Consider the following 16049-nt stretch of genomic DNA (forward strand, 5'->3'; position numbering starts at 1 on the left):
GTAATGGTAGGAGCGATATCGGCTTCCATCACCCACCCTTCCCCTGCTGTGTTCTGTATCTCAGGGAGCTGCATTACCAGGCTCCGTTGCCCTCTGGCTTCCCAGTAGGTTGGCCAATGGGAGGCAGTGGTTGAAAAATGGAAGAAGGAAAGTGGGGAGAAACAAGGGTGTTCCCTCCCTCACCTTGCTTTGGGTAACATTTCTGATAGCAGCAGCAGCCCCTTGGCGGCGTCAGGCGCTGTCCTCAGCACCCTCACTCCTCGCTCAGCAGATCCAGCTCCTACCAGACTGGCCCCTGCTAGAGCTACCCTTTCCCTTTGTGCTGCCAGCTTCCTCCTGTTGCTGGGCAACCCTGTAAGGTTTCCCAGCTCTTCCATCACCTATGCTACCAATTCCTTGTATTAAATTCCTCACTGAGAAAGACCTAGCAGGATTTCTATATCCTATCCAGCTCCTGACTCATACAGATGTTGATTTGCTGCCTCTTCTGTAACCAATTTTGATCATATACCTTTTTTTATTTTTTAAAGTTTATTTATTTTGAGAGAGACAGAGTGTGAGCGAGGGAGGGACAGAGAAGGAGAATCTCAAGCACACGACAAGCTAACAGCACAGAGCCCTATGAGGGGCTCAAACTCATGAAACCATGAGATCATGACCTGAGCTGAAATCAAAAGTCGGGCACAACCGACTGAGCCACCCAGGCGCCCCAATCGTCTACCTTTCTTAAAGGAGTCATCGATTTCATGTCAATTTTCAAACTTGTTGGAATAAAGGTGTACAGGTGTCTACTCTTCTCTTACAATTTTTAAAAATTATTCCACTTCAGTCGTTATGTTCCCATTTCTGTTTCTAAAGTTGGATATTGTGTGTGTGTTTATTTTGTGATCAAACTTGTCAGATGTTACTCTATCATATATTTAGTATTTTGTTGACTATGTTACATAAATACTGATTTAATCTTCATATTGACTTCACAAAAGAGGTTTATATATCAGGAAATGGCAGCAGAAAATCATTCCTTTCTTTGCTGGAGACCACACACCTACTAAATGGTATAGAATTGATGCTCGAACTCAGATCTATCTAAATTCAAAACTTGTACTTTCCTCATCGCATCGGAGAGCCTGAGCGCTATGGGTGAGATTAAAAGGATCATCATAAACAGGCTTGACATTTTCTACAAAGAACATGAATTTCTTTCATAATTGGGAAAAAAGTTAATTAAGCCTAAACAAATAATTATAATAACAATAGCCCTGAAAGGAGAGGAAATGTCACAGCACAGTGACCTAAAAGCTTTGGAATGCTTACAAAGGAAGATGCATTCTGGACAACTGGTCACCTCAATCCCCGCTTTACCCTGGGTCTGGCAACTGCTTAGCTCTTGGCCTCTGCTTCCCCACCAGGGTGGAAGCAGAAGTTTTCCCAAAAGGTGAAGGTCATGCTAATCATTCTGATCGGTGCTTCTCTGGGCACTGTCCAATGAAACATGCTTTGGGGAGATGACCACCTTGTCACGCCCATCACAAATCATATGGTTTGGAAATTCTACTCTGCTCTTTCTTAAGGACGTGGCCTGAGTGGTTGGGGTCACAGAAGCTGAGATTCTCTATGGAGACTGGGCTGATCCCCAGTGGTGTCCGTTGCCCGTTCTCCTTGGCCAGGGCGTCCAGAGAAGGATCATTTTCTCTTCCTCCTTCCTCTTCAGCCCTGAATTCAGCTTCTGATGGCAGAGGGGCCCCTGAAACCTCCTAAAATAGCCCTCCTGCTGGAGAGAAGTTATGCAATGCACACCACAGCACGCATATTGATTTCTATTTGGGGTTCTTATCAAGATTTATTTTTCATCCCTTCAGGTAAATAGTGACCTTGGACTTGCCGCCTCCCATATTTGCAGCCTGGGTCAATGAATCTTGGTATTGACCTCGGGGGCCATCAATAGCTGCTTATTGTTGAGATATTTCAATGTCAATAAGTGGCCCCATGGAAGTGGGGGGGGGGCTGCCCAGCAAACCCAGCAGCTAAAAAACCAATCCCTTTTCTCCCAGTTGTCATCTTGGCACAGAAGGGGTTGGCTCTAAAATTGATTAACTTTTCTGCAGGGAGTTGGGAAAACAAACTCCCCAACATAGCCTGAATCCTACAAAGGGAACTTTCTCAGAATTGCTATCCATTATTATGAAAGGAGAGAAACACCCATGTGTGTTTTATCTTCTCTCTCTCTCTCTCTCTCTCTCTCTCACACACACACACACACACACACAACACACACACAGTGACACACTCAGTGCCATAAGATCTAAAACACTTTGGAAAGAGATGCCTGGTGACTCAAACAGCTGCTAGTGACTAAGCTCATCCTGTCCTGCACGTACAAAACCAATTCACCCACGCGGGCTTACACAACTGGAGAGTAGGCAGGCTGGTATCGTGGAAACAGCCCCTGCTTTGGCATCTGACACTCCTAGAAGTAAATCTGGGTTTTGTTACTGACAGGTTTCAGCTTCTTCATCCATACAATGGGAATACTACCTGCCTTTTTTGTGCAGATCAGAGATTCTGTCCGCACGTGGTGACTGCCTGGCTCCTACCCAGTAGGTGTTCCATAAACCCTAGTTCCTCTCATTTTGTTATGCTCATTCTTGCTAGGTTGGGTCAGGAGGGGTCAGGACTCTCCAAGGAACTCCCAACTCTCATTTCTAGACACTTGCTACTCCATTCTTATTCCCAGGAAGACAAAAAAATGAACATGTGGCTGGACTCTCCTACTGTCAAATCATATGTTTCTCTGTCTCTACTGGCTATGCTCTCAGCTAGTGGCCCAGTTCTTTGTCCACCTTAGTGTGTTTGGCCTGGCTCAGAGGCTCCATGGGGAGCAGGGCTGAGCCTGTGAAGAAGTCTCTGGACCCAGCGTAGGGGTAGGTACCATCCGTGACCTCCACTGAGCAGCCCTGATTCTACTCCCTCTTGTATGCATGTTGTGGCTCATCATCCCTACCCACTTCCTTTCTCTTCCCTTCTTTCTGCCTTGTCGCCTGAAAATTCCCAACAGCCTGATGATGGAAATTTCCCAGTGTCTTTCTCCTCAGGTCATGCCCTGCCCAGAGTGGACTTGGACTACGAGGTGGCCTTGGTAATGACAGAGAAAGGAGGGCATGAAGGTGACCTTCTAGACAGAGTGGTAACTTACCCGGGCAGGACTTGCTCTGGTGGCAACAGATTGATGCTTAGACTGAGGTGGGCAGAGGAAGCCAGGGAAAAGAAGAAACTCAGTGCAGGTACCTTGCCAACAGGCTTTCCCTAAGCACTCAAAAGCGGCAGGCATCGACATCCCCGATCTACAGATGAAGAAACAGAGGCCCAGAGAGTTTAAGAGCTGAGAGATTGGAACTCAGGTTTGTTTGAGTCCAAATCCCATGCATAACTGAGCAGTTGTGTCCAAAGGCGGAATTCTGGGGGTGCAAGAGACATACGGGGATTTGGTTCAAGGGTTAGAATAGACGCCCTTGGTGCCCTTATCCTTCCCTGGATCTGAAGTTCTAAGAATAGAAACAGGAAATGCCTGACTTGCTGAAGACCATTCCTGGCACAGCATCCCACCTTCAAAGCCCGGTTTCCTTTTCAGAGTGGATTTTGCTGTCCACGGGCTGGTGGCGTTGGGCACGTGCCAAAATCCTTCGCCTATTGCCATCTCTGGACACTGGTTCGTGCTGCCAAAAATTTAATCTTTAAAGCAAACACCACAAACTCAGAATATTCAGACTGAATTACAAATTTGCACATGCCAATCGATACTTGCCCCCCCCCCACTCCCTTCCCCAGCCAAGCAGAAAGTAAAAGATCACATGTGAGCAGGTGGTAACCATATCGTACGTTGATGTAGCTTCAGAACAGAAATCAGGGAGTGTATTTATATTTATTTATTTGTCCATGAATCCACAAGTCTGTATTTTGTGCTTACCATGGGTCAGACAGGGCACTAGGACCTAGACCTGGACACAAGAGATACAAATTCATGTGTTAGTTGTTACAATAAGCACATGTTGGTTTAGTAATTAGTGTATCTTTGTGTGTGTGTGTGTGTGTGTGTGTGTGTGTGTGTATGTGTGTGTGTGTGTAATTTATTAACCACAGGATTCTTGCCCTCAAGGAACTCAAACTTCAGCAGAGAAGACAGACATGCAAACAATTATGATATAGTAAGAAAAATAGCATTAATGTAAGCAGGATCAAAGAACAGAGGAGACTAGAATAAGAAGTGCCCAAGGCTACTGGGGAAGTTGGCAAAGACTTCAAGGAGGAAGAGGTAAAGGCCGAGGGAGCATTTCCAGACAGACAAGGAGCTGCCCAGGAAGCAGGAACATTCATTCATTCAAGAATGATTTCTTAAGACATCTGCTTCTGGTTAGCAAGGTGTTTCTACATTAGTTAGGATGTAGAAAGTTTTAAGAGACCCCCTCCCTCCACTTTTTTATCCTAAAAATGAGAACAAGCTGGAGGAAAGACATAATCACATCTTTTAAAACCTAGCAGAGAGCTGAGGACACAAATTCCAGAAATTTACAAGTCCTTCCTAGGATAGAAGAGACCTATGACTGTGGAGGAGGAAGGCTAAACCCACAACAGACAATGGTATAAAGAATCAGGCCAAACTTTGATAACTTTTAATAGGCATGTAGCGACTAACATGGCAGATCTGTATCCCATGGAGCCCAGTCACACCTTCCAATTCTTTCCCAAGAGTATGGAGGTGGCTGAAGGCAGGTCAGGAGAGCTGAGAGATGACATCAATGTGCACCAAGCCTTCACCAAGTGCAAGACAGCATCCAGACAAAGTATATGAGTCGGGAAGCAAGGTGGAGAGAGATCATTGAAGGAAGAAAGCCAGGTGTGGAGGTGAATAGCAAAAGAATTCCCAAGTGAACCCAAAGCATCTGGGCTCTGAAACAGAGAGATTGCCTGTGCTTCAGAAGACTTGCCAGTATTCAGATCCCAAGCTTCAGGGAAAAGTCTATTCAACCCTCTAAACATCTGAAGTCAATAGTGGATCGGTGGTAACTAAAGATGCAATGAAGCCCAGACTCAACTTGACTCAACCACAAATTAAGCTGACTCAGCTGTCCACTTTACTGAGTAATTATTATGTACTTTAGTCTCTACTGTTCTTTTATATACAATGTCTGAAATATAATAAAAAATTACAAAACACTTGACAAAGCAGAAAAATGTCACCTATAATCAAAATGGGAAAAAAAGTTGTTAAAGCAAAACCAAAGATATTCCAGATGTCACAATGAGCAAACAAGAATTTTAAAATAACAATTTAAAATATTTTAATGGATCCAGTGTGAGAGGTGAGTGACATATGTGCACAGATGGCAAATTTCAACATCGAAGTATAAAAAAGAACCAAATGGTTATTCTAAAACTGAAAACTCCTGAGTCAGAAATAAGGAATTTACTAAATGGGCTTAATATCAGACTGACTGTTACGAAAGAAATAATCAGTGAACTTGAAGACAAGTCAATAGAAATCATCTGATTAGGCAGAAAGAGAAAACTACAACAAATTGAACAGATCATCTGAGCCTATAGGGACAGTAGTAATGTGTATGTAATTAAAGTCCCAGAAGAAAGGGAGTAAAATGCAACTGAAGAAATATTTAGACAGATGTAGTAAAGAATATTCTAGAATTGGTCAAGGATGTCCACATGTCCAAAAAGTTTAACACTCTCCAATCAGCATAAATATTAAAAAAAAAACCCCACCCATACCTAGTCATATCACAGTTAACAACAAAACCTAAAGATACAGAGAAACTTTTAAAAGCTACCAACTAAAAAATACATAACACATTAAGAATAATAACAATTAGGATAATGTGTGCCCTCTCATCAAAGAAATGGCAGACAGCAGACAATGGAATGATGTATTTAAAGTGTTAAAAATAAAAACATAAAATCATCAATCTAGAATTTTGTGCCCACTGAAAGTGTTCTTCAAAAATACAAATGAACCAGAAACACTTTCAGATGACAAAACTGAGCAGCTTTTCTCCAGCAGGCCTGCACCACAAGAGATGCTGAAAGAAGTTTTTCAGACTGAAGGAAAGCATTCTGCATGGAAGCCTCTATCTGTGGGAAGAAGTGAAGAGTACAAAATGTGTAAACCTGAGGATAATTACAGATTATTTTCATATTTTGTGAAAAATAATCTTAAGATTTCTGTAGGAGACTATGGATTAAAGTAAAAATTATACAAACGTATTGTGGTTTTACACCTTACATCAAAGTACAATGTATAAATGGCAAGAGTGCATTATAGCAGGTAGCCAGATTTTTATATTGTTTGTAAAGCAGCACAAAATGATTTCAAGGTAAACTATGTTAAGTTGAAGGTAAATATCATAATCTAGAGTAGCCACTAAAAACTAACACGAAGAGGGCTTGCTTTATTTATTTATTTTTTAATTTTTTCATGATTATGTATTTTTGAGAGAGAGAGAGAGAGTGTGAGTGGGGGAGGGGCAGAGAGCGAGCCACAGAATCTGAAGCAACTCTGGGTTCTGAGCTGTCAGCACAGAGCCCGATGTGGGGCTTGAACTCATGGACCGTGAGATCATGACCTGAGCCAAAGTCAGATGCTTAATTGACTGAGCCACTCAGGGACCCCAAAGAGGGATTACTTTACAAAAACAATAGAAGAGATAAAATGAAATGTTGAAAAAGATTCTAAAAAAGTAAGAAAGGAATGGAGAGTAGAAGAACAAGTAACAGGACAAATAGAAAGCAAATATTGAAAGTAGACTTAAATTCAGCTATATAATATTTTGTTTATTTTTTTAAAGTGTATTTATTTATTTTGAGAGGGAGAGAGAAAGAGATGGCAAGAGCAGGGGAGGGGCAGATTGAGAGGGAGAGAGAGAGATTCCCAAGCAGGCTCCATACTGTCAGCATAGAGCCCAACTCCGGGCTCTAACTCACAAACTGTGAGATTGTGGCCTGAGCCAAAACCAAGAGTTGGATGCTCAATCAACCGAGCCACCCAGGTGCCCCTCAATCATATAATCATTTTTAAAACCACAAACAGACCTAACTCTTAAGTTTCATGACAAGCATAGTCAAAATGGATAAAAGCAAGGTATGACTATGGGCTGTTTATAAGACAAACAACTTAAGGTCATGGACAAGTTGAGAAGAGTAAAAGCCATCCCAGTGCAAACACCAAGCATCAGAAAACTGGTGCGGCTAGAGATTATCAGACAAATTAGATTTAAAAATGAGGAGTTTTAGCAGTATTTTATTGCATTCATATTTTATCATAGTGATAAAAATATGAATTTGTCAAGAACACCCAACAGCCTTACATTTGTATGTAACTAATAACAGAACTTAAAAACACATAAAGCAAAAATCAACAGAACTAAGGAGGGAAGAGGCAAATATACAGTCATAGCCAATGATGTTAATGCTCCTTGATTAGTTAACACAATAAATAGACAAAACATGAGTAGTAGTCATATAGGATTTGAATAATACTATACTCACAATCAATATATAGTTGATATTTACACATCATGGCTACACTCAACAATTGTAGAATGCATGTGCCTTTCAAACATACATGAATATTCACCAAGATTGGCCATGCGCTTGATTTTTTTAAAAATGCCTAAAAGACTAAACAAATGAAATCTCACAGAGTATGTTCTGTAAACATTACATAATCAGAGTACACTCAATAATAGGATTCAAGAAAATCTACCAATACTTGGAATTTAAGCAGTATACTTCTAAATAATCCACTGGTCAAAGAGAAGAATCACAAAAGTAGTTAGAAATTATTTAAAATTGAATGTAAAACACAATAGATCAAAAGTTGTGAAGGAAGCTAATGCAGTATATTCAGGAAAATTTATAGCTTTAAATGTTTGTAATAGAAAAAAAGACAGATTTAAAATCCACTTCAACAATCTAGGAAAAAAGCAAAGTAAACCTCAAGCTACAAGGGTGGAAATGTTAAAAAAGCAGAAATCCATAATGTAAAAAATGGAAAAACAGTAGGTGAAGCCAATAAGAATAACCAACAAAAAAGAAGTCGGTCTTTTGAAAGATTAATCAACCTGACAAACCCCAGCAAGACTGTTACATTAAAAATAAGGTAGAAGAGACAAATTTCCAGTATCAGGAATTAAAGAGACATCATCACTATGGGTCCTATGGACATTAAAAAGATGATAAGGGGGGCGCCTGGGTGGCTCAGTCGGTTAAGCGGCCGACTTTGGCCCAGGTCATGATCTCGCGGTCCGTGAGTTCGAGCCCCACGTCAGGCTCTGTGCTGACAGCTCAGAGCCTGGAGCCTGTTTCAGATTCTGTGTCTCCCTCTCTCTGGCCCTCCCCCGTTCATGCTTTGTCTCTCTCTGTCTCAAAAATAAATAAACATTTAAAAAAAATAAAAAATAAATAAATAAAAAGATGATAAGGTAATGATATAAAAGTTGTATACTAACAAATTCGACGACTTCAGTGAAATGGGGAAATTCCTTGAAAAACACAATCTGTTACAAGAAGACGTGGAAAATCTGAATAGCTTTATATCAGCGATAGAAATTTAATTTGAAAAATAAGCTCTTCCTCAAAGAAAACAAATTTCTCAAAAGAGGATTTTGTTGGTGAATTCTCTTAAACTTTTAAGGCAGAAATAATACGAGCCCTACTTGATGAGAGAACACTTCACAACTCACTCCCGGAGATTGGTGTATCCCTGATACCAAATTCTGAAAAGGCTTTTTTCAAGAAAAAAAAAAATTAAATATCACTACCCGTCATGAATTTAAGGGCAAAGATCCCTAGAAAATGGTACCAAATTCGGGGTGCCTGGGTGGCTCAGTCACTTAGGCTTCCAACTCGATTTTGACCTGGATCATGATCTCTCAGTTGTGAGATCAAGCCCTCTGTCGGGCCCATGCTGAGCATGGGGGAGACTGCTTGGGAGTCTCTCTCTTCCTCTCCCTCTCTCTGTCTGCCCCTCCCTTGTTCGCACTTTCTATCAAAAAAATTTTTTTTTTAATTTTTTTTTACATTTATTTATTTTTGATAGAGAGAGACAGAGCACAAGTGGGGAAGGGGCAGAGAGAGAAGGAGACACAGAATCCGAAGCAGGCTCCAGGCTCCAAGCTGTCAGCACAGAGCCCGATGTGGGGTTTGAACTCACAAACTGGAAGATCATTACCTGAGCCAAAGCTGGACACCCAACCGACTGAGCCACTTAGGCACCCCTTTAATTTTTTTTAACGTTTATTATTGAGAGATGGAGAGACACAGAGCATGAGCAGGGGCGGGGTAGAGAGAGGGGGAGACACAGAATCTGAAGCAGGCTCCAGGCTCTGAGCCGTCAGCACAGAGCCCAACTCGGGGCTTGAACTCACAAGCTGCGAGACCATGACCTGAGCCGCAGCCAGGCGCTTAACCAGCTGAGCCACCCAGGCGCCCCCCCTCCCAGATTTTTTTAATTAAAGAAAATGCTATATGGGGCGCCTGGGTGGCGCAGTCGGTTAAGCGTCCGACTTCAGCCAGGTCACGATCTCGCGGTCCGTGAGTTCGAGCCCCGCGTCGGGCTCTGGGCTGATGGCTCAGAGCCTGGAGCCTGTTTCCGATTCTGTGTCTCCCTCTCTCTCTGCCCCTCCCCCGTTCATGCTCTGTCTCTCTCTGTCCCAAAAATAAATAAACGTTGAAAAAAAAAATTAAAAAAAAATGCTATCAAATTCAATTCAGCAATACTTAAAAAGAATAATATATTGATGACCAAATAGGTTTATTCCAAGAATGCAAGACTGACTTCACATTTAAACATCAATTAGTGTAATTAATCATATAACAGAATAAAGAAGGAAAAAGCCTACTTCGTCATCTTAATAGATGCAGAAAAGCATTTGACAAAACATAACCCTTATTCATAATAAAAAAATATGTCACTGTACTAAAAATAGAATGCACAACAAACATTTTCAACTTAATAATGGGCTCCTATGATTTACGACCTATCTATATAGGTTATATATTTATAGCGATAACCACCTGTACCTAAAAGTTAAATCATAGTTAATGGTGACCACTAAGATTGACTAGAAAGAAGGCAAAGATGTCTATTCTTATCACTTCTATTCAGCCTTGTACTAGAAGCCTGGCCAGTATAATAAGGCAAGAAAATAAATAAAAGCTATAAAAATTGGAAAGAAAACAGAAAATTGTTATTTACAGATGATAGGATTGCCCACTTAGAAAATTCTTAGAATCAGCAACTGACTTTAGCAAGGTTGCAGGATATAAGGTGGATATACAAAATTCAATTCTATTCTATGTACCAGTGATAACAGAGAATAACATTTGAAAAACAAGATTTAAAAAAAAAAGAAAAAAGAAAAACAAGATTTAAAATAGCAGAGAGGGGAAAAAAATCAAATACCTAGGAATAAATTTAACAAAGGATGTATAAGACCTCTACACTGAAAACCCAACCCATTTCTTAGAGACATTTAAAAAGACCTACTTACGTGGAAAGCTATACCCGGCTTATGGATTAGAAGAGTCAACATTTTTAAGACGGCCATTCTCCCCACCTTGATCTATGCATTGAGTACAACTCCAGTCAAATTCCCAAGAGGTTTCTTGATAGAAATTGATAAGCTGCTTCTAAAATTTACATGAAAATAGGATTCAGAAGAGCAAAGACAGTCTTAAAAACAACAGCAAAGTTTTACTCAGGAAGCATAAAAACATAAATAAGAATGCTCAAAGCAGCCTATTTTTAGTAGCCAACAACTGGAAACAGTTCAAATGTCTATCAACAGGGGAGTAGATAATCAAATTATATAGTAACATCCATGCGATGAGATACAACTCGTTAATAAAAGAAATGAACTACATACTGATACACAGAATGACAGGGATAAATCTCACAGACAAGTGAGCAAATAAGGCCAGACAACACACTGTGTGATTCCATTTATACGATCCTTTGAGAGCAGGCGAAGCAAATCTATGGTGATAGGAATCAGCAAAACAGTTGCCTTTGGGTGAGGGTAGTATGGGTTGACCAGTAAGGAACATCAAGGAAATTTCCGAGGTGACAAAATGTTCTCAGTTTTGATGAGGGTGGTGGCCGCATGAGTGTGTATGATTGTCAAACGCCATCGAGTTGTTCATTTCACTTTCTGTAGCATAAGCATCATGATCAGAGAGGGGAGGGGAAAGAGGAGAGGAACTTAGGAAAAATCCCAACCAAACTCAGTACATGGACCTCGTTGGGAACCTGATTCACACTCACCAGCTGTAAAAGCCCATTTTGGGGACAATCAAGAATGGATCATGACCTGGGTAAGAAAAAGGATTAAATAATTGCTGGGTATGAAAATGGGATTGTCATTTGCTAGAAATACGTATGGGTGTATCTAAGGGCACCCATGTCTGAGCTCTGCTCAGCAAAAGAGTGGGTAGAGATTATGGAAGGTGAGACAGTAAAATGCCGATAATTGTCGAAGCTGAACGAAAGGTTCCACGCGCTCTGCCTTTGTGTCTGTTTCCGATTTTCCATAATAATGTTAAAATACAATATTCAAATGAAAGAAATTAACCATAGGTCACATCACATTTCTGTTCAAAATCTTCCAGCAGCTTTTCATCCATAATTCTCCATGTACATAGGAATCTATTAATAGGTCATAAAATCAATCCGGTGGGTCATGATCAGCATTTTGATTATATGAAATAGAACAAAATGGAACAGAAGAGAAAAGAAGAGAAACATACCAGAGAGCATACTATGTGTAGTAAAGAGAAGAATCGATTCCTGAAACCTGCTTGAGCGTATGCTTGTGCGTGTGTGTGTGTGTGTGTGTGTGTGCATGTACACGCGTATGTGGAGAATTTTCCCCCGGCAGGTTATGGTGAAAAAGGTTTAAAACACAGAGCGCTATGTGGCATCCCCCTACCTCGTATCTCTACCTTACTCCCTACCCCTCACTCCCCTCCTCCCATATAAACCTTGCTGTGTGTCCATTAAGCCGCGCTCTGCCCCAGATGCCCCCCTCAGCTCCCTTCCTCATTTTCATTACCTGCTCAAATGGTACCTTATCAGAGAAATTCCCCGCCGATCATCTAATGCAATGTCACTCTCTAGTCTCCTGCCATTTTATTATTTACTTCAAAACATCCACTACCACTTGGCACACCCTATATCTACGGGCTTCGTTGTTAACTGGCTCTCTCCTACCCCTGTCCCCATCCCAGAATGGCAGCCCCGTGCGGTGACCTGTGTCGTTCACTGCGGTACTCCAGTGCAATATTGCTTGGCACATAGGAGACACTCAATAAAACTGGACTGAGTGAAAAAGATTATTGAGGACCTCCTTGGTGCCTGAGGACGGTGTTCCGAACTGGAGATTCAACAGTAACCAGGGCAGATGTGGAGACCCTTCTGTCCAGACCCTTGTGGACCTGACTCTGCAGGGAAGACCAACATGTAACTACGTAACGGTACATGTCATTTGTGCAAAGCATAGCCACGTCCTCAAGGCCAGAATGAGGTCCTGTGAAAGCTTAAAACATAACTCTGAGCATGCGTGCGCGTGTGTGTGTGTGCGCGCGCGTGGGGGGCAGGTGGCGAGGGGAAGGATGCCCTCAGGGCTTTTCTGAGAACAATATGACAACGGATACGTACACATCAATAGACTAAAAGTGGGTAAATGGCCTGAACAGACCCTTCACGTCAAGGCATGTTTGAATGGGCCATAAAAGCAAATGAGAAGATACTCAAGGTCGTTAGTCAACAGGGACATTCCGATGGAACCACAATACAATATCACTGCACGAGGAAACAACCAGAAAGAGGCATGTGGGAACTTTCTGCCGTGATGGAAATGTTCTGTGCATCCTAATTTGTGTAATGGTTGATGGAAATGCTCTGCATATCTTCATCCAGGTGGTGGTCACGCGGATGTATAGATTCGTCAAAATCCACCAAGCTATACATTTAAGCTCTATGCATTTTACCGTGTGTAAAGTCTCCCTTGCCCACCCCACCCCCAAACCCTAAATCCTAAATAATGAGCAGAAATTGGCCTTGGAGAGGGGGAGAGCAGCATTCCAGGAGGAAGGAAACTCATTCGGGGCACCTGGGTGGCTCAGTCGGCGAAGCATCTGACTTTGGCTCAGATCATGATCTCACGGCTCACGGGTTCGAACCCCGCATCGGGCTCTGTGCTGACACAGCCCAGAGCCTGGAGCCTGCTTCGGATTCTGTGTCTCCCTCTCTCTCTCTGCCCCTCCTCCACTCGCATTCTGTCTGTCTGTCAAAAATAAATAAACATTAAACATGTTTTAAAAAGAAGGAAACTCATTCAAGGACACCCTGGAGGTGGGAAAGAGAGAGGAGCCCGATGTGTTTGGGAGACAAGGGGAGGGGACAGCAGATGGGGCTGAGCCGGACTGGGTTGTGCCGAGCCTCCTAAGTCAGGTAAGAAGAAGCAGAAAGGGTAACGTGGTCAGAAGTGCCTGGAGAACGGATTGGAGAGAGCAGGACAGGGTGCGGTGAGGCCGGCTCGACGCTTCTCCAATGATCCAGGTGAGAAATGGGGGGCTGGACTAGGACGAGGGGTGCAGGGCATGCGAGTCACCATGCGGAGGCAAAGTCCTGTTTGGTGGAATGTGTACTGCAATACGATGGAGCCATGAACGATTGTGGCTGGGGGTCCGCATGCACCACAAGCAGGACGGATGAGGGAGGTGGCCGGTGGTGAGTCTGGCGGGGTCCGGGTAAGGCGCATCCTACCGATCACTCAGAGAAGCCTAGTCGGGTTAGTTATCTACAGTGAAGCAAATGAGCCCCAAAGTCAGTGACTTCAAGGATTAGCCATGTTATTAGCTCATGGGTTTTGCAAACCGGACCGGGCTCTGCTGGGCTGTTCTTCTGGCCTTGTCGTCACTGATGGGTCGCCTGAGCTCCAGGCTCTGCCGGGACCCTGGCTTGGCCACGCTGTTCTCTTCCTCCTCCTCCTAACCTGTCTCAAAGTATGTCCCAAGGCCAACCTAGATTCAAGTCACCGTGCAAGGGCGACTGATGCACAGATTACTGCCGCTGCTTAGTTGCCGTGTTGACTTGGAGGAGTCATTTAACTTTTCCTGCCTCGGTTTTCTCATCTTTAAAATGGGGATACCGCTGCCACTCACCTCGGTGTCTTTGTCTGGGCTGAATAAGGTGGCACTGTCACCACCGTGGCTGCTTTCGTTACTGCGGAGATGTGTTTACTGAGCCGCTGCCCATGCCTGGTGCACTGCCCAGCCTTACTCTTCTGAAGGAAGCCCTGCCCCGCTCTCTGAAGAGAGTCAGGGAGGCCCTCCAGTCCCCACCGTGCCAGCCCGTCTGTCCCTCACCCTCGTCGTCCACTCTTCTTGTTTTCTTTTTGTTGATTAAATATGGGTCAGCATTTACATGAGTCATAACTGTTGCCATGCCAACCAGAGAGCGTATGGGGGTAACAGCTTCCTTTGCCCTGTTCCTTCGGCCTCTCCACGCTCTGCCCCCGTGCCCGCGTGCCTACGTGTCTCTCGCCAGTCCCCTCAGGGTGATTGTCTTTGTAACACCAGCTTCCCGCCAACCAGCTTCTGAAGAGGGCGGGCAGGACCCAAGGCCAGCGAATGATCCAGATAGGTCTTAAAACTTTTTTATTTTTTAACATTCAAAGATCACTGAGATCTCCTTTCCACCATCCCCCATATGTTTAGCATCCATCGGTTGAGAAAATGCACAATGAAACGTTACTATGGGTTCGGTAATGCTTTTAAATGAACGTATTTTATTCATCCTTGACAGCGTGAGGAATACTGAAACAGCTATCTGAAAGACGCGTAATTGATTCTGATTTCAGGCCATGGTTGGCACCCTCCGCGGATTCGTAGCCTGCTACCTTGCCATGCACTCCTTATGCGACTCCAGGGATCCCCAGCGTCCTCCGTTCACAGACAGACCAGCATCCTGCACTTTCCCCTGCTGTTCTGGGGGGTGGGGTGGGGCGGTCCATGCACCCGCATCATAAGCATCTCCTGGGAGCTTGTTAGAAATGCAGGGTCTCTGGCTCGCTCTGGACCTACTGATCGGAATCTGTATCTTAACAGGAGCTCCACGTGGTTCTTGTGCACATTAACATCTCGGAAGACTGATTTAATAGACTGCTAGCGTCGCTTACAGTCAATCAACCAGTCGCTGAATGCACAGGCTTTGGAACCAGCAAAGGGAAACAAACAATAAGCAGATGAAATCCATAGTATATTCCATGATAAGAAGATCTAGGGAGAAAAGTACGTCAGGAAAGATGTATGTATATTTTTCGTTAAGGAAGGGGGATGGAGAGTGCACGGTGGGGTGGGGATCGTTTGTAGGGTGGCCAGAGAAGGCCCTGGTGTAGAGTCACTTGCCGTGGAGACCGGAGGGAGGTTCAGAGGTGAACCATCTGGGGGAAGAACGGCCCAGATAGAGGGAACCTCGCAAAGGGCGTTGCAGCTTTCCGGAAAGATCAAATCTTCAAAGAGGGCAGCCCGTGAGTCTGCAGCAGCTGGTTTGCGATTGAGGTATTGGTGGGGGCGGGGCAGGGGAGGCGGTGGAGATGACCGTGTGTCATCTCCGTGTGGCTCAGTGTCCTGGGTCCCTGTGGGGCAGTGGGACTGAGCTGGCTGAGACCTCACGTACACAGAGAGGAGGGGGGGTAAATGTGCGCAGACAGAATGGTGAAGCCCAGGGACACAGGTGGGTGTAGACACGTCACTTGGATGACAGCTCATTCCTCAAGACTCAGCACAAACATCACCTCCTCTGAGAAGCCCTCCCTGACTGATCAGGGACTCCCCTCCCTCCACCAAGACCTGCAGAGCCCCTTCCTCTGGGCGCCTCGACACCTCGCGTCCACCACGATGGGCACTTGTCTCCTGGCTGTCCATCTTTATTTATATGCGTGTCTGCTCCAGCAGACGGTGCTGCCCCCAAGGCAAGGTGG

This window comes from Leopardus geoffroyi, chromosome E1 (genome assembly GCF_018350155.1).
Source record: "Leopardus geoffroyi isolate Oge1 chromosome E1, O.geoffroyi_Oge1_pat1.0, whole genome shotgun sequence".
Taxonomy (NCBI): Eukaryota; Metazoa; Chordata; class Mammalia; order Carnivora; family Felidae; genus Leopardus; species Leopardus geoffroyi.